Genomic DNA, 24574 nt, shown 5'->3' with positions numbered 1-24574 from the left:
CACGATAACCGTTCCCAAACCATTGGTGGTCTTTTATGTACTCTAAGCGGAAGCAATTCTGTTTTTGTTTTATGTGGGTTCTCTGGCTTTCAGTGCAGGAAAAAAAACTCTATTGTGTTGATGTCCCAAAGGAATGATTCTGCCTTGTCTTGGGTTAAGAGTCTGTTTCTCACCCCAGACCCTGGTTTTCAGAGATTTTACCTTGGTTATAACAATTTTGGATTCAACCGTTTCTCAGTATGGGGAGTCCAAAACGAGGAACACATAAAGAAAAACAATAGAAAATGTAGTTTCTCCTGTCATTTGACGTCTGCTTTATAGACTTAGGACTGAGCCACATATGTTCAGAATATGACACTGGGAAGCTTATGTATCATAAACATTGTGTGCCAAGATTATTTTTGAAAAGTGGTTGACTTATATGTGTGTTTTCTATTATTTTAGATGAAATATTTATTTCAGAAAGCATTACCATATGCCTCGATAGTTTGAATGATAAACTGAAGCCGTTCCTAGAATGCTCTTAGGGGCTAATGATTATAGAATATCCTCTTTGAAATGTATTTGAGTGTATTTAATCAAAAGACCAGAGCTTCTACTAGGAGGTGATTCACAGTATCGGGAAGATTACACATATTCAAGTGAAAATACACACACGTAAGAGACACGCACACTTCTCTCTAACTGTCATTTTCCAGAGAGATTCCCTGAGTAATGAACTGGTAGTACCCGTTTTTTAAGTTCGTTTTCTGTTTTATAAAGGAAAGAAAAAGGCAAGTTAAGTATATGAAAGCTTATTTTAATAATATGAAAGGAATAACAAAATAAACAGATGTCAGAGGAATACAGATCCGGGCCAGTAGCACAAAGCAGGTTGTTCCCCGTTTTAAATATGCAGTGATTCAATTAGAAGAGGTGGTAGAGATTGGCTAAATCTCTTTATTATTCAGATTACTGGCTTTTATTGTGTCATGTCAGATCCTTAATGTGATTTTAAAGTAGTGTTTTAATATTTAATTTCCTTATGTCTGTAGATGAGGTCTGATAGGCAGACATAGCCTGAAGCACTCTGAACACACCACCAAGAATTCATAAAGCGGCTCACACTCACACGTGCTCATGCACTCAGCTGTGTGCAACTAACAGACAAAGGCGTTCACCGTACGCTTGGAGATGTTTTAGAAATTAGTTCTGTCTTGAGAAAGGGATTTGAATATGATTCAACGCTGGGAGTACTACTTAGACTCCAGATACATTCATTTCCCCCCGGTGAATGGGAAGAACATACATTTTATTCCTAGCTGTAGACAAAGGATCTTTATTTTCTTCCTGTGCATCTTCTTGCAGGGGTTAGGAGGGTCTGCCCTGCATGAATCCATGGCAGAGTTGTATCTGTTCACTTGTTCAATCGCACAGGGACGGTAGGAGGCCCTGAAGGACTCATGAGGCTATTGTAATGGTAAAGGCAACCTACTTATCTGTTTTGTAAGCACTGGAACAAAGTATTTTTGCTTCCACTCACAGTTTTGGGACTGACTCCTGCATTTACCCCACTGTGCTGTGTCTTGTTTTTATAAGTAAAGGAAAATGTCAGCAACATTTGCTTTATTTTCCCCCTGCCTGTCAGTGAACCACTTATGCAAGATTTAAACTATTTTCTTTTTTGTTCTTTTTTCCATATATTTTCCATGGTTTTTTTTTGTTTGTTTGTTTTGTTTTTTTAACTCTATCTCTAAGAATTCCACCCACACCAGTCAAATGAAGGATTCAGGCAATGAATTAAATGGCCTCAATCACTTGATGGGAAATCAAGACCAGTACAGGGAGGTGTGTCTTAACCTTTTCCAACCGCAGACAGGGGATGGTAGTTGCCTTTTTGTACCAAGGGCTACTTTCTCTCATTCATGTTCCTGGAGATTGTTTCCTAGGATTTTAATGGATTTACATTCCAATTGTTATGGGTTGGCCAAAAAGTTTGTTCAGGTTTTTCCGTAAGATGTTACTTTTTGGCCAACCCAATATTAATGCATTGTCTAATTTGGCCATATTTACTGATTTTTTAAGGAAAGGATTGGATGTGGTGCTGGTGACACCTTTCCTGTGTATCTGTGTTTCTGAGATACTTGGTTGATTAAGTCCCTTTAGTCAGAGTTGGCCAAATTCTATAGGAAAAAGCCACATCGACTGTTGGCCCTGAATTTGTCAGTCAGCTCAATAGCCCTGCGCAGAGACAGCCTGGCTTCAGTGTCTGCGTTACCTGGGCAGTGTTACTTGGGCCACTGTGCTTCAGTACTAATGCTTTCATGCTTCCATTAGCCCTGTAGCATTTTGAGTAATCGCAAGAGGAAATAGATTTGTGTTATTTCACCTAATAACAACAATGGAATGTAGACTGTTAAGGACTTCCTTTAGCTCCATTTCCCACAAATCATCTGCCTATTTAAATACAAAGTGTGTGAGATCTATGGAAGTGATGACTTAGGAGTCTAAGGGTTTATTCATTAATCTCAGAAGCAGTGTTCAGGTATTGGCACTCCCATGCATATTCATATAACCCTTTGTCTACACAGTTGTCAAGGTAAAAAGGTGGCGTTAGGGACCAAGACGCCTTTGGCTGGACTTTCCAAGTTTTCGTTATTTACGTCTTTGTCAGAGGGATTTTCAGCAACCTTTTACTGTTAACTGTGTATGAAGAGATCTTTTAGTGAGCGTATGCTGTCTTCTCCCTCGGTGTCCATCACGTTTGCCTGGTGCCCTCAGGTAGCAGTACTGGGACGCTGCTCAGGACGTTTGCCTGTTTTGACATTCGTACGGTGGAACTCAGTCCCCGTTTATAGTCGTTCCTGATTTCTCTCCTGAATTAGGACTATCTGGACGCGGCCCCCTGTGCTTGGCTTCTACATTCGCTCGCACTTAGCTCCCCTATCACTGTTAAGGAATTAATCCAAGAAGTTTATGCCCTTAAACATATGGAAAAAGAACCACAGTTGCCTCTTATTTTCCACCACTGAGGACGGCCCATTAGAAGTACCTGAATGAAATAAGAGGAGAAACCCAAATACCCGGCCCAAGCCCATTTCCCTCTCCCTGGCCAGGCAGACCAAGGGATAAACAACACAGTTCTTATTTAGGAATTTTCAATTCTCCACGCACGAACGTTTATAAAGCAGTTCAGGAGCCAAAGGCTAGCATGGCAGCTTGGTTTCTCAGGTGGGAAAGCCAGAGGCTGGCATTCACTTGGTGAAGAGAGGAGGCTGTAACAGTGTCAGGTGCCGTGGCCATGTGGTCCCTCCTCGGGGCAGGCGCCCGTTCCGCGACCCCATGCTGCTCTGAAGGTTCTCTGATGGCCGTGCTGGATGGCTTCTTACAGCCTTTTCACTGTGATGACCACGGAGATGAGACAGTTCTTCCGTTGTAACAATAGCCACTTACAAGGAAAGATGTTATCTCCCTGCAGATAATGCTTCTAAGGACTGATTCAGAATGGTTGTTTCATGATTATGGAAAGCAGCTCCTTCTCAAGCTGCAAAACAAAAGGTTAAAATAGCCGCTAAGCCTCCAGAACTGCAACTGGGCACATTTCATGACTGATACTTACTTTAATTCAGCGCAACACATATTCACAGGGCATATACTGGATCTCATGCTTAATAAAAACGCGTTCAGTTTGGAGCTCACAAGTAGCTGTACTGTAATCAGACATTCTTAATATTCATTAAAAACACCTTTATTTTATTTTACCTACTTTTATTTTGTATTTTTTGCTGATAGTCTGTGGGGTGGAGCAGGGTGGGGTGAGATTGAACAAGGGTGGTGTAGATTAAGTCACACAAATTCCTCTAAGAGTAGGAATAGTAATTACAACAAGGATTAACGTGTGTTGAGTACTTACTACGTGTCAGCCCCTTGCAGGAGTTTAACAAATATTTACCTAGCCCTCTCACAGCCATGTGGGTTAGGTAATACTGTCTCCCTCACAGAGCATATTTAATTCATCCTTTTGGTTTGTTTCTCCCCCATTCATTCCATCCATGCATCCATCCATCTCTCTCTCTCTCTTCACCTAGGACAGGGATAGACACTCTTTAGTGACTTACGGTCCTACAGGAGCTAAGAGCTGCTAAATCTCATCACCAGCTCACTTGCAATAGAAAAAAGCCACCCCCTGTCCCGCAGCTGAGAGTCGGTTTTGTGTCTGAGACGCTGGTACTCACATCATCCCGGGGGAAGGCTGCTGCTGGGTTCCAGAGGCAAACAGTCTGCCTTGCTTTGGAGGGAGCCTGCCTTTTGAGGATTAACTTCAAAAGTGTAGACAGACATCTCTTCTGTTGTCATGATGATACCTCTGCCCTGATAGGATTTCAGTCACGTCGAGCACGTTTCACTTGTTTTTCTACCTTAAGCCCAGCCCAAGCTGGTTCTGGGTGTCCCGGGTTGTTTGTTGAGATAGTAGCTGGCTCCGTGACGCCTCGCCTTGACACAGCTCTGAACTGCAGAGACAAGCTCCTGGCTCTTTGGAAAGTAGCGCATCCCATGTTCTGTCTCCGACCATTGAATCCTGGCCTAGATTTTCTGATTCATTCATTCATTCAGCTAATATTTTTTGCACACCTATAAGTCAGTCACTGTGAATTTGAGTATTTTATATTTAAGTGAACTAGCCTAACCTATGCTGTGTGTTTACTGCGAGCTGGGATGATGCCCTGTTTTCTTTGACAGTCTGTCCACGAGAACCAGGCAAGGTGGGGCTCGGCTTTGTTCTACAGAGGAAGAAAATAACGAAAAGGTAGAATACCTTGTCCGAAGCCACCCATTTAGCAAGCAGTGGACGGAATATGAACCAGAAATATAACTTTCCTGCTTGTGCTTTAATTATAAACCTTTTTTTTTTAGCCATGTGATTCAATTTTTGTATGATTTGGTAAGAAACTGATCAAAATTCTGAACCGCAAGAACCAAACCAGATTTTTATGATGGTGGATACCATTAAAGTGACAACTATTTCAGTTAAAAGTGAACTTGGTTTTTTAAAAAAATTATTTGATGCCTTTTGTACCTGCAAGCCTGAAAGGTAGATCTCAGAGCTAGCAGGGTTTTTTTTTTTTTTTCCCCACACCTGACCAGTCAAAAATTTGGGCCATAGTCACCCATTATTACATGCTAGCAGGTCTGCATACAGATTTTATAATCTGATGACTGCTTTGTCAATAATAAAAACCTACAAAAGCGTTTTATTCATATACGGGCTACCCACGCTTGATGAAATGCTTTTTTAATGAGAAGCAGTGAAAGAATTCAGTCACAGATGATCATTGTGTTGAATTGTAAACTGGGCTTATTTTTGGAAATTATTCAGTAATTGGGTAGAGTAACTTTCTGCTCTATGTGAGAAGATAGATTTTTAATAAAATACAGCCTAGGTCATTGGTTATTAGAGGCATAATAAACTTTCTCAGATCCCTATCTGGATGACTAATACACTAAAAAAGAAAATACTAAAAATATCTGGTCAGATTATACAAGGGTCTTGAAGTGACACACAGGAAATACTTGTTATCATGTCATAAGATGAAATGGACCCAGGGAGCCTGGAGGAATTAATAAACTTCCTCAAATAACTACCTTACAAACCACAAATCCCCCGCTACACAGTTATTTCTAAATAAAGGAGGAGAAACTCTAACAAAATAATATCTAGCATGTTCATTGCTTCCAGGATACATTTAACTGAACATGGAAGATCTGATCTTTTTACCAAGAATATCGGGGAAAATGGTTTAGATGTTATAGACAAAGTAAATTCCTGTCATTTTTTAATGGACTCCAGCTACGGACCAGGCTCATTGCTAACTTCAGGTTTTGCCCAAGTTATTTATCGGAAATATCTCAGTGTAATATAGGGAATTGCAGGTTATTTGAAAACAAAGACAAAGAAAACCCAAATGAGAAACTCCATTTCTAGAATTAGTTTTCCTGAAAGTCAGGCATGTCTCTGAGGACAAACTTTTGGCTGTATTATTTTTGTGCACAGGAGGAAAGTTGTTAGTAGGTTTATAGATATTATTTTTATAATAGAATGTTAAAGTCCCCCCAAACATCAAAAATTGTCTCCTAAAATTACTCTATGTTTTTAAGACTTGTTTTCAAAAAGGGTTCTAAATAGCAATAGGGTCTTTTCTCTTTTCTCCTCTCCAGTGGTTTAATGGGATAGATGAACCAATGTTTATATTTTTAAACCTGTAAATATTTTATTTTGGGTATTTTGTATATTTGTTGATATAATTCCATTTCGTGCATATGTATCACCGTGCATGTTGCTGGTTTTGATAGTCACTCTTTTAATGAATGTAAGAAGCTTGGACTAATTAGCACTTTTCTTCTTTCAAACATCTTAAAATGAAACTACAGCACTGCCATTTGAAATGTAGTGTTTAATTCAGTCAATAAATTTTGTTGCTCCTTTACATTGATTGTGAATTCTGTCGGTGGTTATTCTTCCAGGATAAATCTTATTTCCAGCCTCTTCAAGTTTTAGAATTTATACTAATGATGATAATGACTCTGTGTGTGTGTGTGTGTGTGCGTGTGTGTGTGTGTGTGTGTGTGTGTGTGTGTTTGACCAACAGGAGGCCCGTATTTCTTTCCATACTTTGTGAACAGGTGAAAAGTTACTGTTTGCTTTGAGCAGGTGCCTTTGGAAAAGCTTGTTCGTTGTTCTGACTCTGATCTGATTTCTGAGCCGTTTACTCAGAAAATCTCTGTTCCTTATAACTCTCCTTGAGTTGGACTCGCCTGCTGTGTGTGACTGCAGCAAGCAGTGAATTGGAGTCTTTCTGAAGAGCTGTTTTCTGTTTTGTTTTGTTTGGGGGGGCTTGTTTTCACTTCATCTGTCTAATAATTCAAATCCATAGTACTTTTGAAACCTAATGTGAAGAATAATGAGATTGCGCCATCTTGTTTGAAAAGTAAGAATTGGAGTCTGCCTAGATTGTCTGGAAGTCACTTCCCCGAGAATGGGCTTGTCCACACTGCAGTTACTTACATTTCTCTTCAATAACAAGAAAAAACTCGTACTTATCTTTAGAACCTGATTAGCATAAACTTCCAAAGGGAGATCTGATTTGTACAGAGAAGAGGTAGAGTAAATGGACATAGAACCACAAATAGTGAGACAAGAGATTCACAAAACCTGGACGCCTTTGCTGGCTCCCCCTTTTCCCAGCCCATGTCGTCCCTCCTCTTCCCCGCTTTTCCTAGAATTCACACAGAAGGCACCTCACAATAACACACTCATGAGGCCACGAGGAAACTAAAGCCCAGGGATGCCATGACTTTCCTGAAGCCTCTGAGGTGGCGAAGTTGGTAAAAAGAGACCGAGTTTGGCAACCAAACAGAATCTGGGTTTGAATTCTGGTTTGGACACTTACCAGCTCTGTGAATCCAGGCAGTTTCCCAAACTTCTCTGAGCCACAGTTTCCTGCTCTATACAAGGAGGATAAGGAGATTTAATTTACAGGGTATTCGTACCATGATTAACTTTCAGAAAGATAGGAGTTGAAGACATAGTGTATTTTTTGTATGTGTTAGTTGAGCTCCTTTTGCTTTTTAAGAAGGGGGTATTTATAAACATTAAAACTTCATGGGTTAGAGTTGAAATACTCTTGGACAGAGAACTTGCTTTGATGTAGGTAGAGGTAAATCAAACTTCTCGGATTGGTGAAGAGAGAGAAGTGTGCTGAGGAGTAGAGGGCTCTGAAATGTGTTACTCTGAGACTCATTACTCTGAAATGAAAAGCCTGCATGTGCTTAGGGGAGACGAGGGGACGACGTCATGGATACCAGCTGAGTATGTGGGGTCTTGGCAGCCTCAAGAGCAATGATCAGACACCATGGTAGTCAAGTCAGAAGGCGGCTTCCTGCCCTAGACTCCAAACAACGGGCTGTAAGACTTGGTGCACGCAGAACCTCAGGCAGAGAGCCGGGGGGCTCAGTACAGTGGAGAGAAATCAGTGGTGCATTCCATCTGAAAAAAAAGTAACTGTATGGGCTTGAGAGAGAGGAAATAATTTAAGCTCAAGGGCAATTTCTTCTGCCGTTTCAAGCAACGGCTGAGCAAGGCCTGTGCTCTGAATTGGTCTCAGTTCCTGAATGCTCCCCACCCCCCCAGTGAGCATCGCCCTGCCCTGGGATGTGGGATTCTGGGGCTTAAGGATAACACCGTTTTCATACAACATGGCTCTCAAACTCAGAGCATCTCATCTCTGGCCAGGCCAGAGACACACCATCTATTCCGACATCGAGGGGGTTGGTGGCCGCTCTGGACAGACTGGATGGGTGTCAGCCTCTGGTGTGGGCTTCTCAGCGGATTTTCAGGGTGTCCACAATCCTTACCTTTTATGCTGTTTTCACTGTAGGGAGAACTTCAGGCTGCAAGTTCAGAGTCCCGTGAAAGCAACTGTGTCAGGAATCTAACCCAAGAGAACAGAGCAGTGGAAAAGTGTCCTGGAACCCTTCCCTCCACTAGGCCCTGCACTTGCAGAGGGCATGTTGGTGCTCATGACCAGCAGGGGTGTTGGGTGACACGTGGTGGGGTGGGGAGAGGGGTGTCCCCAAGAAAGAAGGCGCCTGGGCGAAGACCAGGGTTCAGGGCTGCCGACAGAGCCCGTTGTCCTTGTTAATCTGGGGAGAAGCCCCAAAGAGTGTTTGGGCTCCATCAGAGATGGTTCCCCATTTCAGATCAGCTTTTCTGTGTTTTTCTGGCTTCTAGTCCTAGGATCTGAGAGGTTAGTTTCCTTCTCAGCTCCTGAGGTCTTTCTAGCCCTGCACCCTGGGTGAAGGTGGCCTTTAGAAGTTAATTCAGAGTCCTTGGTGGTTATTCTCATGCCAGAAGCCGCCTCTGTTTTGGGTTAGTTGTTTGGTGGAGCGAGCCACTTCTTAGATGTCTCTGGTCCTCGTGGGCAGCTCAGGCATGACCCTGGCAGGTGTTCACGTGGTCCTGGGCCCGAGGTCACATGCTTCTTCAAGCTTTGTCCATCTGACAACACGTCATATCCATCACGTGTGGCAGTAAATGGATTCACAGCTTTGGTTCAGCTCAACAAATATCTAGAACTTAATGTGTTGGGCTGTGTGCTAGGCGTGGTGGGTGCGGGTGAGACATAACACTGGCCCCGCTGCTAAGGTTGCTGTAACTTCCCAGTTAACTGCCCGTGCAAATCTGTGTCTCAGAGTCATCTCCCAGGGAACGCCAACCTATTCTGATTTCCATTTTCCGGTGAAAAAGGGAAGTTTAGAGATCTTAAGTGTTTTTGGCAACAGAAGGTTGGATAGAGTTAAATTTTTTTCTTGTACAGAATACTTACCAATGCCTGACAAAATTAATTTTTATTTCTTTAAATGCACAGTTGAGCTCTCCAGGAAGGGAGGCCAGCAATCCCCAGCTGTAACTACTGATGCCTGGAGGCCTAGAACATGGAAGAATGAGCTGGGGCCACATGGGAGACTTTAAATCCGCAGTCAAAGCAGAAGGGCTATTTTGTAGACCTTCTTTTGGTAATTGAAAGATCGAGCAGGCACAAAATCTTTAAAGATAAAGATTTGAGCGACACATTTGCACACATATATAACCCTGGACCAAACAGTTAGAGAATCCACACTCTTTTCAAGTACAAATGAAACACGAAAACTGACCACATCCTAAGGCACGAACTAAGTCTTAACACGTTTCAAAAACATCAGCTCCATACAGAACATCTTCTCTGACTACGATACAACTATGCTAGAAATTATCAGTAAACAGATGACTAAAGCCACCCCATACATTTGCAAATGTTTAGAAAATACACCTTTCAACAACTTATGGATCAAAGAAATGAGTATAAATATTAGAAAACAATTAGGAGTAATCATTATGAAAACATTGTATGTTAAAATCTGAAATGTAGCTAAAGGTTACTTAGAAGGAATTTTATAGCCTAAAATGCTTAGATTAGGAAAAAGTAAGCTGGGGATTAATGAGTTAAGAACCCATTTTAATCAACTGTAAGAAAAATTAGAAAAAGAATAAACCTATAGAAAGAATAAGTAAGAAGTAATATAGACAACAACAGAAAGTAGTGAGACAGAAAACAAAAATACTCTAAAGTGGGTGAACAAAGACAAACATTGATTTTGGGGGGAAAATATCTAATAATATTTATTAAGAAAGAAATAGAGAAGATACAAGAAAGGTATGGAATGAGAAGATGGGCGTAACTATAGCTGCAGCAGAGATAAAAAGATAAAGAATGCTATAGAAGTTATGCCAATGGGTTTTAAAATTTAGACAAAATATACAAATTCCCCCCCCCCAAAAAAAATTGCCAAAAGTGACTTGAGAAGAAATAACCTAAGGAGTCCTAAAACTGTGAGAGGCATTGAATTGGCAGGTAAACCTCTTCCTGCCTTTCCAAACAAAGCAACACCATAAAACCAGATGGCAGAATGGGTGCGCCACCAAACTTCTAGTCATCAGATAACTTCAGTCCAACCCAACCTCTTTCCTAGAAGGAGGGAAACCCTCAGTGCATTGTCTGCCATCAGCAAGAGAGGAAAACTACAGACATCTCTCCATCATGGAATTAGCATTTCTGTATAAGCTGTTGGAAAACCGAAATCTAGTCGTCTGTAAGACCGATCCTCATTCCAGGAATGCAAATATGGTTCACCTTAAAAAAAGTCTATTAAAATAATTCACCACATTAAGAGATTAAGGAGAAGCATGTGACATCTCAAAGCTGTGGATTCACATGCCTAAGGCAGTTTTTAAGGTTCCTTAACAAATCCAGAATCCGAACACTAAATCCTGTCATGTTCTTGAAACATTCAAGGTCTTAGAACAATGGGTTTCTTTCTTTTTTAAATTTTATTGAAGTATAGTTGATTTGCAATGTTGTGGACACTGGGTTTCTTAAAACATTTTGTCTCGTAACATTCTTTTAAGCAGTTGACCATATTTCATCCAATCTAAGATGCTATAGGTACACCATTCTCTTCTATATCGTGAAGGAAGAAAAAAGTGCTGGCAGTTATCATTGTAAGAAACCACTGATTGAGAGAAGCGCCCAATTTTAGAGATGTAAGTTGTTAAAATGCACATCTTAGAATGGATGAAATAGTGATGTGTTTGTTAAGAGGTTTAATAATCATATTCTTCCTCCTCACTTAGGGAAATAAAGATTTACGTGAAAAAAACAGTTCTCTAAATGTTGGGTCTACAGCTACCAAATGTCCAGATGTTTGGAAGCAATTAATATTTAGTGAAGAAGATACCAAACAGACACACAATCAAGGTCTCAAACTTTAGGGAAATGGTCTGTTCCTTTTTGTGCAGAATTATACGCTGAAAAAAATTCACACATATGTAAAGTTATTTCTCAAGCTTCTCACTTTGAAGAAAACGAAGGCCTGCACATTTGACATCTTTGCTTCTTGTCTTTCTCTGTCTACCAGGCCCTCCACGTTGGCAGGCAAGAGCAGAATGATAATCTAAAAAGATCTTTGTCGGTGGCTAGCACCTTAGTGTTTCCCAGAAGACACCAATTTCTCATAGGTGTATGTCTCATACTTATTTCCAGATGGTAATGTGCTTCTTAACAAGCGTCTAAATCTTGCTTCTGCCCACGGGACTGCATTTCAGAAGCCTCCTGTCACATCTTGTTTTCTCATTCTTGGCCTGATGCATGACCACACTCACCAGGACGTGCCTGGTCAGTGGGTGTCAGGGAATTTCTTCTGAGTGGGGAGCCTGTCCACTGGCTGCTCCAAGCCCAGCATTTTGCTCCAGGGTGTTTGTCTCCCGACTGTGATAACCCTCCACCTGTAGGTCTTTAAACAGCAATAAGAGGCGAAACCCTAGCTGGTTCCACCCTTTTCCCTGTGGTCTAAGTGCTCCCATTCCAAGGACTTGCATCTTTTACTTGATCACTTCTTTTCAGACTATGTATTTTGGTCGAAATCTTTCTTTCTTCTTACCATCTTTGCTCTTTGTTCTCTTAACAACCTTCTTTCCTACTGACCTTTAGCCCAGAATTACCTTCCCAGCAATTCATTTGTTCTCCTTTAGGGGAAAATCCATATAACATCTGCTTTTTCTGGGAGGCTTGCCCTGAGAGTTTTGTACTGATAAACTAGTGTTGTCAGGGATTGTTGTATAATAAAGAATTTGCTTGGTCTTTGTTCCTGCTTCCTGGGAATTAACCTCGAAATCCTTGGAATTTCCTGAGTTATAGGAGTGTCTTTGCTGTTCATGGTGGGTCTCTCAGCCACACCCGAATTTACGCTAGTGAGGTGACTAGGATGGTCACCCAGAAAGACCGGCTGTGTGACTGGAGGGGTGCGGCTCTGAGCCATGTGATATCAGCTGACCTCCTGACTTCCTGGGAGGGGAAGGGGCTGGACATTGAGTTCAACCACATGGCCAATGCTTGAATCACTTATGCCTATGAAATGAAACCCCAGTCAAATCCCTGGGCACTGAGGCTTCTCAGGGTAGCCTCCTGGTGGGTGAGCAGAGAGGGGGCACGAAACGATGCTCACTTTGCGTGGCTAGCATCAGAAGCGGATTGCAGTGTTGCAGGGACACGGTGAAAAGGAAGGCTTGATTCCAACAGGCCCAAATAAAACCTTTTTAAAAATTATTTTTATTCTATTATCTATAATGAAAGAAATAAAAATTGATACTCCATTCTCATAGCTTATATATCTAACTGATGGACCAGCTACACTTGAATCTGAGTCATTTTAGGAGGCTGTTTCTCTGAGCTTTTAAAGACTTACTTTTCCACTCACTGCTTATGGCTTTAACTGGATATTACTCAGAGGTCTACTGGGAGGACCTGATCTCCTCAGCCCTTTGGGCAGCCTGGCAGGGCCTGGAGTGGCTCGCCAGCACCCCGGTTTGGGGGTCCTTAGAGTATGGCTGGGGCAGAGGATGGGGGTCCTGACATCATCCTATGGTACCCACAGGCCTGAGCACATGGTACCCACAAACCTGGGACCCCCTGCAGTGCTAGAAAGGGCAGGCAAGGTGACCCAGCATCTGCTGCCCATTTGATGGGCGAAGGGTAGGGCTGTGAGTGGAGTTTGGGCTGGACAGGGCAGGGAGCAGGGCTCCACAGTCCAGGGTACAGCCAGGCTTGGGGTCAGGAGGCCAGGCCGCCATCGGCCCACCCACCTTGCGTGCTTCTGTCTGTTTCTGGCTGAGGGGACTTTCAGCAGAGTGGCTGCCCCCAGCGTGGCTGTTCTCACACTCACGAGACAAGCAAAGGAGAGCTTCCGCACTGCGGAGTCGCTGGTGTCAAAAAGTCCCACGGGGTTCAAAATCCGCTCGCTCCTCTTCCAAGAACTTCCATCACGAAAGAAAAGGCAGAGCTCCTAGACCGTTGAAAGCTAATCTCAACTGTTATAAATGTTTGAGAGGTTTGCAAAGTGGTTTTCAATTTTTTATTACCCATCTGTGTGAACACGTTTTCTCCTAGATGGTGACTGTCACGAGCTGGAAAAGAAACATAGAGCCAGGTAGGCTGAAACCCCAAGAGACATGAGCTACGTACAGGAGAGCAAGCTGGAATTTCTCAGGCCAGTTCTCGAAGAGATTTTATTGAAAAGTTTTATAGAAGGTCAGTGTTACATATTTCCCCTGATACGTCCTATCTTATTTTTCTTGACATAATTATATAATATGAAGAAAATGTAATGTTTTTACCCAGTCCCATGTGGTTGTTCCCAGGCCCCCTCTGCCTTGCCCCCCAGTGCTGTGTTCCAATTGTCATTCTCTTCCGGCTGGTTGTAAAGAGAAAAGCTTGGGGCCCGGCTTTCTTCAGTCAGGAGGTGCCCAGGCTCAGGTGAGATTCACTAACATTTTAGGGAAACTCAGGATGTGGTCTGCAGTTACCCTCCCTGGCTCACATCAGAAAAACCCATTTATATTGTTCCACCCCCCTCCCCCGACAGCTGTTACATAATAACAGTACCAACACCATAAATCTCAATGGATTCTCGTGTGACGTGTAATAGCGAACATGGGCAAATACACAGGTTTAATACTTTTTTTTACTCATTTATTTATTTTTGGCTGCGTTGGGTCTTCATTGCCGTGCCCAGGCTTCCTCTAGTTGCGGCAAGTGGGGGCTACTCTTTGTTGCAGTGCGCGGGCTTCTCATTGTGGTGGCTTCTCTTGTTGCGGAGCACGGGCTCTAGAGCGCAGGCTTCGGTAGTTGTGGCTCTCGGGCTCAGTAGTTGTGGCACGCAGGCTCTAGAGTGCAGGCTCAGGAGTTGTGGTGCAGGGACTCAGTTGCTCCGCGGCATGTGGGATCTTCCCGGGCCGGGGCTCAAACCCGTGTGTCCTGCATCGGCAGGTGGATTCTTAACCACTGTGCCACCAGAGAAGTCCCTTAATACATTTTTAATTAAAGGAGATCAGAGAGCAATGCCATTATGTTATGTTACTAACATAAGTGACAGCTGGAGTGGCCTGGGCCTCTGCGTTTAAATGCCATCCTTCAAATGGTGGGAAACCCAATTAAGCCAGGATGTGGTTTCAGGGGAAGCCCCCTCCATGTGCCCCTTGGGGGCTCTGGAATGTGTAATTCACCAGAAAGTCACCCCTCCCTGAGCCCAGGGGCAGGGCTTTGCACCCTCCCCACCATCAGCCGTGGGTGTGAGGCCAGCATCTCTGTCTAGGTTTCTCGGCCACTTGGGTTTCTTTCTCTTTGCGCCCCTGCCCGGGCTTCCCCCTGGGTTTCCCCGACTTCCGAGGGACCACGCTGTTGCCCAGCCCCAGACAGGCCGAGTCAGGGCCTCTCGTACACAGGTGTTTCCTGAGTAGAAATCCGTGCGGCCAGTGACCCCACCCTTGCCATCTAGGTCGTTAAGTAGAGAAAACGGGGAGGAGAGGAGGCGTCGCAGGTGCTCTGAGCCCTGCCGGGCCCAGGGGTGTGCACAGACAGCTCCCTGCTGCTGCCCAGGAAGCCTCCGAGCGTGCTTGGCTGGAGCTGCGTCCCGGGCCTGCCTGCCGTGACTCGGGAGCGCGACAAAGCCCTGTCCCCAGGCTGAAGTCAGGACAGACCGCACGGTGAAGCATGTGCCCGGGCCCCCGTGGGGTCAGGCAGTGGGGAGACCCCCAGGAACCATATCCAGGCTTGGTCTCCTCTTCCTTACAGGATGCTCCTGGGGCCACCTGCCCGGGGTCCCTGATTCCAGGGCGCCCAGCCTGAGGCCGAGGTTCAGAGGAGGAGGGTCACGAGGATAGGTGGATACATGGGAGCATCAGAGACCGTCTGATTTGAAAGTAACAGCTGTGAGGGGAGAAAGGCGAGCAAAAGTGAAAAGGGGGCCACGTCCTGCCTTTTGGGGGCGAGCTGCACTGGGGTTCGTGGTCCCCGCCTGTGGAGGCCGTAGGAACGTTCTCGAAGGCACCTGGGGAGGTTTGCAGCGCGTGTCCTTGGCCTTAGCAGGCGGGGCTGCAATTTTGCCCCCTGAGGATGCGGTTACGGAAAGCTGCGCCCCAGCGGGGCCCGGGGGCCTCGTTTGTCCGCGGTCCTGCTGCGCGGGAACGCTTCCAGGCAGCTTTCGCTTCACCTGCTCTGTCTTCCTGCCTCTGCTCACCTCCGGGGCAGCAAAAGCGGAGCCTCTGACAGAAGGCAGAGCGCCTTCTGAGAACTGGTGAGCGTCGGGAGACTTTTATATGAGCGCACAAAAGTGCTAACGAATGTAGGCAGCTGAGCAAACGTCTGGTACACAGTAAGCGCTCGGTAAATATTAGCGGTTATCTGTTGTGACGCGACGAATGAATAGTAATTAACCACCTGCCTGGAGATCTGGAAACTAATAAGGCAGGGGGTTCAAGGACATTCTCGTATTTTCACAACAACCCTGTGAGCTAAATGGGGCAGGATGGTTAGAACCAGAATCCCAGAACTGTTGGGCTGAGGGGTCCTTGGAGATGATGAACGCCAGCCCCCTCACTTACAAATGAGGAAAGTGAGGTCCAAGGAGGGGAAACGATCTCCTCGGGATCCCACAGTGAGTGAGGGGACAGGTCCACAGGCAGAGCTGAAGGCAGAGCTTTGTCTGGGTCTTTTCCAGAGATGGATGGGATGGAGAAGGGCAAGGCTGGCGATGTGAAACCCGTTTTCAGGCTTTTGCTATAAATTCAAGTGAGATGTTGGCAATTCCTGAAAAGGGCCTTATTAATGAAGGCAAGTGCAGAGGAGGAGGGAGAGACCCAGAGATGAGAGGGGTTGAGGAGAGAGTAACACTACTTGATGACCAGCCCTCCTGGTGCCCGGGCTCATGGCCGTGGTGTGACCAAGCTCGCTCTGTGACTGAGCTGATCAGTCCCCTCTTGTAGTCAAGGTGATTTCAGTAGCCATCTGACACCTGTGACCGAAAAAAGGATCCTGACTAGGGCACTAGGAAACATTAACATGTAAAATGTGGTTCTCAAACTTGTCTTTGGACGTTGCGTGTACATGCGCGGCGGCTCCGGGGGCTTGGTGAGGTAACGCTCCCTTCCTACAGTGCAGAGCTGGGAAGATGGAAATGACATTTCCCGTTCCCCATTGAAGCTCGGCTTCTGGGTGGGATTGAGATCCTGCCAGTAAGATGAGCCGTAACAGACCTTGATGAGAAACTGGGCTGCCTCCTGCGACCCCGTGAGCCTCACGTGAGATTGATCTGGGACAGACTGAGAGCAGAGCGGGGTGCAGGCATCCCCTGCCCGCGCCGTTCCTGCCGGGGCTGGTAGAAATTTTGTGCCAGCAGCCCAGTGGTGGCTTTTTGTTTGGAAGCCTTCTCCCTGGGCAGAGGCAGAGCGGTTCCAGTGCGTGGGTTAGGGTTCCTGAAGTTTTACCCTCCCGACCCTCGTGGGAACTCTATCCTCTTAGGATAGTCCTTTCTGATTAAACTAGCTGGAGTAGAGTCTGCAGTGTGCCGCTAACAACCTTGACCAATAATGTGCAAAGCACATGTTTCTAGGGAAACAAACCACAGCCTTTGTCAAATTTTCAATAGGCTTGTAATCCCCAAAAGGCTATGCCCTGTTGGCTTGAGGGATGGAGGGTGGAGGAAGGAGCCCTGGGAAGGAGCAGTGAGATCTCTGGGGGCAGGGTGCTGGCCATTCTGAGGAGGATAAATCAGCAGAATCGACTGTTCTAGAGGAGAGAGATATCGGAATTAGGTCACTGCACTTGGCCGTTTCGGGAAAGTGGAAGCAGAATCCTAATTGCAGCATTCTGAGGAGTGAATGAGGATGAGAAAGTGCAGGGGGGTATAGAATGTTTTTGAAGCAAACACGTGAAGTAAAGAAAAGAAAAAGGATGATAGATTGATTTTCAGAAAGAAGGGAAATTGTTTTCCTTTCTTTCCTTCCCTCCCCCCTTCCGCCCCTCCTCGTGCCTAATGGCTTCTCTTCTCTGTGGTAAGCAGGAGGGCGATGGGGTGTGTGTGTGGGGCCTGGCAAGGAACGGCGGGGGCTGCCTTGGGGCGTGGAGAGGATTCGGGATCAGTCAGGCTTGTCCAACAACAGTGACAGAAAACCCTGCTCAGCCTGACCTGAACAGAAGGGAAAGCTACTGGTCATGCAGTGGAAAGTCCAGGGCAGGGCTGCACCCAGCAGTTCAGACAAGGCCATCAGAACTGGCTTCATTCCCTCCCTCCTTTATGTTGGCTTCAGTTCTCAGTGCCACTGACCGGTCCCTGGCAACTTGATCCTTTCCTTGGGATCAAGTACAGTGAAAAAGGAGAGGTTTCCTCCTGGAAATCCTGCCTCAGTCCTGCATTGGCCTGGACTAGACCACTTTGGATCTTAAGTTCATCCTTGAGCCCATCACCGTGGCCAGGGATTTGAATGGCTCTGATTGGCTGGCCCCCAGAACATGTGACTGCCTCTGATCCAATCACATCGCTGGGAGGTTTCAGAGGGAGGAAAAGCCAAATCTGGGTCCCACATTCTAGCCCTAAAGACTGCTGGGACCCGTGGTCAAACCAAATCACCAAAGAGGGAGGAAGATGAGGTTGATGGAGGGGAGGGAGACAATCGATGTGAACTACAGGCGTTGCTTTAGTACAAACAGGGCTCATATGTTCTTAGTAAAGGGAACGGGAAGCCTCCTGCTGCCAGGAACAGAGTGTGGGAGGAGCTTCAGATGACCTACAGTCAGAAACAACCCATGAGGACCCAGAAGAAGAGACTGAAATATGAATTAAAGGATTGTGCGCCCGGCCCTGAGGTTAGAGAGCACAAATACACAGTTGAGTCCATCGGCACAGTTGTGAGACTTCTTTTTAGCAGCACTTGGAGTTTGAGGGGAGAAAGCCAAAATGTTGGTAGAAATAGACCCACTGCAGACACTTCTAGCCAGGGTGTAAAGTGTTCTGTCTCATCGACAGTGCACTGACTCATGAGAGATTCCCAACCTGCCCTTGGAGGCCCTCGTTTGGGGCACACACAGACCAAAGACAAGGGCGGGTGTGGCCCGTGGCTTCCTCATTTATGCTTGGGAAAAGTGTAACAACATGCTTTGGAATGGTCCCCAAACAAGGAGGAACAAGGAATGATGAGATGTGCCCTTCTTAGATTTGATGTGTTCGTGTTAATCACATGTAGCTAAGCCGGTACTTAAAATAGCTGGGCCACCAGTGAATTGGTATGTAATTCACATAAACTCTGCTTTCAGTTTTAATTTTATGTTGCTCCCCTTAGGGTATTTTTAATAGCAGCAATAATGTTTCTGGATTCCTGATCCCCTCCCTACCCTCAGTCTGAATTTTTCTCATTCACTCTCTACAATAACTAAGTCTTCTCTCTCAAAGATCTACAGCTGAGTCAAGAAACATTGACCCCGGTGGTGAAATGGGACAGTGAGGGTTCCAGTAATTCCCGTGGAATAACTCTGAGACTAAGATATCAGAGTATAGGGATGGAGTTAAGTATGTGTCAGAGGAAGAGCGAGAGAATAATGTTTTATCTGTTGGTACTGTAAGCAAATACGTGCATGTTCCCGAACTCGTGTGGTGGGCTGCACCCTATCTCCTATAATGGGCATTTTGCGGCAACTTCCAAGCGAATCCCTTTGCCTCCAGACCTCTTCCTTCGCATCAGCTCTGTGGCTGGTAGAATAATCTTTCTAGAGCACAGCTCTGCCAAGGCTGCCCTCTGCTCAGATACTTTTAACGCCTAGAGCATAAAGTTCAGAATCCTAGGCATGACAGTCTAGATCCTTCAAACTCTGTCCTCAAACTTCCCTCTCATTGTTTTAATTTTTTATGTTTAAATATTAAAGATTTCAATACACAGAAAAGTTCAGAGGAGAATATAACAGACATCCAAGCGCTCACAACCCAGATTAGACTGTTAATTAGTTTGCCTTGTTTATTTCATATCTTTGTTTAAAGAGAGCCTTACAGGTCCAGCGGAAGTCCCCTGACGCCCTGCATGCCCAGGTGGCGTTCAGTGTCACTGCCCCAGCATCCCTCTCTGCTCCCTTGAGGGAATCACTATCCTGAAGTTGTTCTGTATCCTTCCCACCCAAGTTTATGTGTTTTTGTTAATTATATGTGTCTATAGACACTATCTAGTATTATTCAAGGAGACACATTTTTAGATCAATTAAATCGTGCTATATGTATCATATTCCAGCTTGCTTTTTTTTTTTTTTTTTTTTTTTTTTTTGCGGTACGCGGGCCTCTCACTATTGTGGCTTCTCCCATTGCGGAGCACAGGCTCCGGACGCGCAGGCTCAGCGGCCATGGCTCACGGGCCCAGCCGCTCCGCGGCATGTGGGATCTTCCCGGACCGGGGCACGAACCCGTGTCCCCTGCATCGGCAGGCGGACTCTGAACCACTGCGCCACCAGGGAAGCCCCCCAACTTGCTTTTTAAGAGTCCATATTTTTGAGATTTATCCACGTTAATAATGTAGATCTAATTTATTTCATCTGCTGTATTATATTCCCATGTATGGAAATATCAAAATGTATTTATGCATTCTTCTAATGATGAACATTTATTTTGTTTCTATGCAGCAACGCTCTCATGCATATATGTGGGTTTCTCTAGCGCAGTGGTTTTTCAAAATTGTGTTCTATTAACCTATTCTGAAAACAATACAGATAAGTGCAGAAAGTAATGAAACAGAAAACACAAATGTTACTATTATTTACCAAATCCCTCAAGAAATTGCCATTACGAGGCAGAACAGAGAATGTTCTTTCAGTTTTCACAATCAAGAAACACTCTACTTCTGAACAACTTTTTTTTTTCTGTGACCCTTATAGTAATTGGAGCGTGCTTTTTGCTTTGGCTGCTAAGAAGCTTGGCACCAGATTTGCAGCCCACACTGGGAACTCCATAGCACTGCATGGCAGGGATTCTGTGTTCTAATCTCTCCCTGGTCTTTTCCCTCCACTTTATCACCTCAAGTACTGTGCGTGTATTGTATGTGTGTGTGCTTCCCAGAAGCATTTGTGGAGTGCAGCATAAATGAATCAGTGAATAAATAAACAGATTATTTCAGCAAGACTGCAAGACTAGAGAGGGTAGAATGAGCAGATCACATTAACTGTACCCATTACAGAACACTGCCTAAAAGCTTATTTTTGTCAAGACAAAATTCCCCTTTCAAAATTAATATAGTTTATAATTTCTTTTTTTTTAAATACTGATACTTTAATCCCAGAAATGGGACTTGAAATAAATCCAAATTCTTTTTTTTTATTTAATTTATTTATTTTTGGCTGTGTCGGGTCTTCGTTGCTGCGCGCAGGCTTTCTCTAGTTGCAGCGAGTGGGGGCTACTCTTCTTGCGGTGCGCGGGCTTCTCATTGCGGTGGCTTCTCTTGTTGTGGAGCACCGGCTCTAGGCTCGCGGGCTCAGTAGTTGTGACTTGCAGGCTCTAGAGCGCAGGCTCAGCAGTTGTGGTGCACGGGCCCAGCCGCTCCGGGGCATGTGGGACCTTCCCGGACCAGGGCTTGAACCCGTGTCCCCTGCATCGGCAGGCGGACTCCCAACCACTGCGCCACCAGGGAAACACTATAGTTTATAATTTCTTAACTTCGGTGTTTTCTACTGGGGAACTAAGCTCAACGCCATCCTATATAACTGTCTCCAAGATTAAAGGTTGGAGTGTCATGTTTCCTTGCTTTATCAGTGTTAGTAAAAACATCAGAAGGACAATTCATGAGCTTGCTAATATCCAGAGGTTAGAGGCAGGAACGACAGAAGCTGTTATAACTAACCCACACCGTTAGTCAGTGGATCCTCCCCTTTGAAGAAAAAGAATAATAAAAAGTTCAGGCTTGTGACTAACATAATCTGCCTGCAGAAGGGTGTATGTAAATCATATGCAAATTAGCACACTTTGCTGAAAGTGACTGAGAGCACTTATCATGTCTCCCACATTCAGCTAACGAGAAACGTGGGGTGTAACTAGTTCTTTAATAGTAGTTGGGGATCTAGGCCGTTCGTTGGCCTCAAATGAATAGGACTTTTCAGTGTCTTGCCCTGATTAAACTTTTGTGTTTTTCCACTCAACTTAATAACAACTTCTGCTGTTCAGCCACTTCATTTCATTATCAAGGTCCTATTTTTTCCTTTTCTGATGATGGAAGCTGTCTGTCCGTAATGTGGAAGGGATTTTAAGTGCTTACTTTTCCCCCTCTGAGCTACTGTTCTGCTTCGGTTCTGTTTCACACAGAGATCAGTCTGGCAGTTTTGAATGACTTGGCAGGGCAAAGCATTTTCTGGGGAAAAAAAAATTGTTTTAAAGGAAAAACCAGTCAAACCAGAAATTTTTTTCCCAACGGACCTAACTGGTCATGGCAGCCACTGTCATTTTCTGGTTTAATGAACAATGAAGTAAAAATGAAATGCATATAAAAACCCTACTTAAGTTATTTTCATCTGGATGGACTTTCTCACCCCTCCCCCAATGGTGGTGTCTCTTAGCGGGCAGGGGATGCGGACAAATTGACCCATCGGGTGAATGGGGAGAGTTGAAAGGTCATTGAATCTCCGAGTCTGGTTATCTTGTTTCAATTACCAGCTGAATCTTGTGCCACACTCTAGAATAATTCATTTCTTCTTCTTTATCTGTTGCCCGAACAACCCAACGGGAAGATTTAAAATGCAAGAAAAGGGCTTCCCTGGTGGCGCAGTGGTTGAGAGTCCGCCTGCCGATGCAGGGGACACGGGTTCGTGCCCCGGTCTGGGAGGATCCCACATGCCGCGGAGCGGCTGGGCCCGTGAGCCATGGCCGCTGAGCCTGCGCGTCTGGAGCCTGTGCTCCGCAACGGGAGAGGCCACAACAGTGAGAGGCCCGCATACCACAAAAAAAAAAAAAAAAAAAAAAAAAAAAGCAAGAAAAATCAACTGAGATCTTATTCTCCCGATAACAATTCTCGGTTTTCTTTTCAGAGACTTGTCCACAAGTGCACTTTGTACATAGTTGTCTCCGACGGTCTTCCCATCCCCCCTGAATAAGAAATGCCGTTTGATCTGAGAGCACATACCTTCTGGATGCAGGTCTGTTTCAGAATCTCTGACCTCAGCTCGCAAGCATTTGGGGCTGATGGTCCTTTGTGGCAGGGCCTGTCCTGTCCGTTGTCTGTTGCTTAGCAGCAGACCTGCTCTCACCCACCAGGTGCTGGTAGCACCCCAGGCCCCCCGGTTGTGACAGCCCCAAATGTCTCCAGACATGGCCCAATGTCCCCTGGAGGTGGGGGACTCGGCAAAATTATACGAGGGAAAGCAAAGGTGATGAGAGTGAAATCCTGCGGCCCGGGGCCGTGGTGGCAGCCCCTGAGGGCGGCACGCAGGCCTGCAGGGCTGAGCCCCACGGGAAAGCCCGCCAGGTGGACATGGGAACCCCAAACCCAGCTCTGCCCAGATCAGGAACAAATAGTCACTCTCTGTTGGAAATGTGCGTTGTACCAGGTGCTGGATCTCAACCGTAGTTCTCTGAGAGGTGATAGCATCCGTGGCTTACAGATGGGGAAACTGAGGCTCAGAGAGGTTAAGGAACCCGCCCACTAGGAAGCGGGGGACCCAAGATTCAGGAGGACATAAAGCGCGTGCTCCACTTGCCACCACTGGACAGATCCAGACCTGCAGGCAGGTGCAGCGGGAGGTAAGCTGCACCCGCCAGAGGGAAGGTGTGGGGGCGGGCACCTTGTGTCCTGCCAGAAACCACACCTGTGGCTGGATTTACTCACAGGCGCTCCCGGCCTCTTGCTCTGGTTCGCTTTACGTCGTGGCTGACGGAGTTGATCTGGGCGTGTCCAGTGTTCTCATTAAACTGCGCCTGCCCCGGGGCAGGGCAGCGCAGAAAGGCAGTTGTCCCCTTAAAGCCCAGGGGCGCACAGGAGGAGGGCAGGACAGGTAGGGCCTTGCAGTCGCGGGCCTGGATGGGCAGCCCTGAGCCCACCTTGCCGTGCAGACTCAGCAGCCCCAGAGAAGCTGTCAGAGAAGCTGGTCGCTTCTCACGTCGGGGTTGCCTGTGTCTTTCTCCCCTGAGGGCCGGAGAGCCCCAGCGAGATGTCTGGGCCAAAGCCGTGGGGTTTCAGGTCCACACCAGCTGGTTTGAGGCTGATTGCAGTCGAGGGAAACTTCTGAGGTGTTAAACGGGTGTGCACTGGGCGCTGAGTCCTCTTTACTGAATCCTCATAAAATCTTGAATAAAATCCACGTTTCACGTGATTGCCCCATGCAGTTGGGTCAGCGATGGGAGATGGGTCTGATGCCGCCCAGTGGGGCCCGGGGCATGCGCAGAGGCGGCCAGGCGGGGCTGGTCCATCCAGGTGTTACGATGACCATGGGGGAACAGTCAGGACAGAACCCCCAGGGTCTCTGTGCCCTCCACACTCTATGCTTACTGACACCACCTTGTCACAGCCTTGTGTGGTTGGTGATAACTTTTGCCGTTTTACAGTGACAGGAACCGAAGGCTAGGGAACTTATGCAACTTTCCTAAAACGATGCAGGTAGTAAGTAGCAGGGATTGGAATCCCCCTGTGACGGGCTGCCAGCCAGGCTCTTACCTGCTCCGTGGTGCTGTCTACTGAGAAGGAAGACAGGACCGAGGCGTTTGTCAGTTCTCAGGTGTCTTCATGGGCAGAGGTGTGTTGATATTCTTTTGAGGCAGAGAAATGAGGGCCCTTACAGGGGCTCTGCACCAGCCAAGTTCTATCAGCCCAACTTCACGGGAGACAGGGCAGGCCTCCTGGAGAGACAAACACCCCCATCATCCTGTTCTGTATCGCCCCCCGGCCTCTCTGCCCCAGAGACCAGACAAACACATGATTGTACTCAGGCCTGGTTAATCTCAGAATGTACGTAACTCCTTAAAAGAGAAAAAAGCAGAGTTTAATGATTGCTGTATCGGCCCCTTCAGGTGAAGCCTGTTTGGAAGTTATCATGTTAGCAAGCCCAGCAGTTTAGCCAGTCTGCAGCCTTTTGGCCAGTCTCGTTCTGGTTGACCATATGATGGTGTGCAAAGGGCGTTACCCAGCAGCTGGCTTTGTTCCCTGAGAGCTCTTAGT

General features: G+C 45.9%; 1 protein-coding gene across 4 annotated transcripts in view; it reads left to right on the top strand.

Annotated features, from left to right (window-relative positions):
* The window catches only part of AMER2 (APC membrane recruitment protein 2), a 75587-nt gene that overhangs the window by 4155 nt on the left and 46858 nt on the right, over positions 1-24574 (top strand). For 3 of the 4 annotated variants that reach the window (XM_079903425.1, XM_079903424.1, XM_079903426.1), the window contains exon 2: positions 13518-13658. The gene's annotated coding sequence lies outside the window, so the exon portion shown is untranslated. Of the gene's footprint in view, positions 1-4719; positions 6481-13517; positions 13659-24574 lie in introns of those variants that run through there. The other variant, XM_079903427.1, reaches the window with a different exon arrangement.

This window comes from Stenella coeruleoalba, assembly GCF_951394435.1.
Source record: "Stenella coeruleoalba genome assembly, chromosome: 18".
Taxonomy (NCBI): domain Eukaryota; kingdom Metazoa; phylum Chordata; class Mammalia; order Artiodactyla; family Delphinidae; genus Stenella; species Stenella coeruleoalba.
The sequence above is the reverse complement of the archived record's forward strand: the minus strand, read 5'-3'. Positions and strand labels throughout refer to the sequence as shown.